The 1,847-nt window shown below is 35.7% G+C and overlaps 1 pseudogene; it reads left to right on the top strand.

Moving 5' to 3' along the window:
* The first annotated feature begins 1,712 nt into the window (after nt 1-1,712).
* On the top strand, nt 1,713-1,831 carry LOC111735210 (annotated as a pseudogene).
* Nucleotides 1,832-1,847: the final 16 nt, after the last annotated feature.

Raw genomic sequence — 1,847 nt, 5'->3', positions numbered from 1 at the left:
ACTGGCAAAATTTTGTATCTCACTCTATGTCTGACCTAAAAAACTTTTTTACAAGTTAAGTCAGTGGCAACATAAAGAACCTTCTATGGATGTTTCTATACAGTCAATAGTTGACGGAGGATGTACTTCTCAGTAGCTCCTGTAACTTGAATTTGAAAACAGGACAAAAAGAAAGAGGAAGGAGTTGGTGGGGTGGGGGGAGGAAGAAGAATTGGCTGAGCATCTTAAATGTTTATATTATCTTATTTCTATTTTATAACTTGAATGCCCCAAACTGCCAGTTATGATATTTTACCTTCTCAAATTAAAATTTTAAGCCAAAGAGGATTATGCTGTAATTTCGAGTTGTCTATATAACTTTACTTTAAAACTCCCATAATTGATGATAGATTAGACTAGGAATTTGAATCTAACTCCAAAATATCCAAATTTAAAAACCCATCAGGACCATGTTTTAATATGGAGTATTGCCTGTTAGGGAAGATCTATGGTGGTGGGCTTGATGATTGAAAAAGAATTCAAGCTCATGGGATTAGAGTGCTAATTTATTTAAATAAAAATAAATGGTATGTTATAGGTACGCTTTTTAAAATTTATAAAACTGTGCTGGCCACATCAATTACACTTCAGAATTAAATATTCACATCCTCTTCCCTCTCCTATCAAACTCATCATCAGATGCCTACAATCCATCTAGCTAAGTACGCACAACTTCAGAGAGTTTAGGGACATTCCAAGTAGACACTCTTTTATATCACCCAAGAGGAAAACCAACCTTCCACTTCTCAAGTGAAAAATGTAAGATTTCTAAAAAGTTCTTTAACTCCAAATTTTTAGCAAAAAATAATAGTCATTCAAATAATAATACGTTATAATAGACATTAGATTTGTTCACCCTGAAAAGTATTTACTTTTATCCTATATTTAATGTGCATTTTTACTTGTTAGAATATTACTGGCTAATTTTGTCCTTTTTTCACAGAGAAAGGATCAATAAGGTAAATCTTGAAGAATAAATAAAACTCAACTAGGGAGAAAGGAGGCGAGAATACTTTAGTGCAGAGAATAATCTAAAAGTCAGGAAATCGGGGCAAAAAAAATACGCTGTGTTGAGCAATGGTGATTCATTTAGTGTGACTGGAATATATGGGGGAAGAGAAAGTACAAGAGGGAAAACAAAAAAGGAAAGATTCTGAGAACAGATATGGTCCATTCCAATTTATCTTTTATATGCTAGGTAACCATTGAAGTTTTAAACTGAAGAGCAAAAGACAGACCTGTGTCGGAGTGTCCACTACGGGTCAGGCACTAAGCTAACTCCTCATGTTGCTTGTTAAGTCCACACCAAACTTGCAGAGATAAGCGCTCTTAACCTACCTTGACTGATCAACAAAACAATAAACAAAAAGGTGGACAAAAAATGATGTAAGGACACAAAATTAGTGACTAGCAGACCCAAGATTTGAATCCAGGTATGCATGTTTCCAAAGACTTCCCATCATCTCTTGCTTCCTTCTGAAAGTGACATGAGTACTTTATGTCTTAAAATTCTGGATTGAGTGTGGAAGACACTTTTTTTTTTTAATTGAGGTAAAATTGGTATATAACGTTATGTAAGCATCAAGGAAGATAGTTTCAAAGGAAGCCATCACTGAGGAAGGATGAAGCTACTAAATATAAAGCTACTTTCGTGGCCTAGCAAGAGAGATTAGGTCTATGTCCACATCACCCTGAACGTGCCCGATCTCATCTGATCTCGGAAGCTAAGCAGGATTGGGCCTGGATAGTATTTGGATGAGAGACCACCTAGGAAGACCAGGTGCTGTAGGCGTTAGAGAGAGAGAGAG

The sequence above is a fragment of the Pteropus vampyrus genome, unplaced genomic scaffold (assembly GCF_000151845.1).
Source record: "Pteropus vampyrus isolate Shadow unplaced genomic scaffold, Pvam_2.0 Scaffold19196, whole genome shotgun sequence".
NCBI classification, from domain to species: domain Eukaryota; kingdom Metazoa; phylum Chordata; class Mammalia; order Chiroptera; family Pteropodidae; genus Pteropus; species Pteropus vampyrus.
This window is presented reverse-complemented; position numbering and strand designations above follow the sequence as displayed.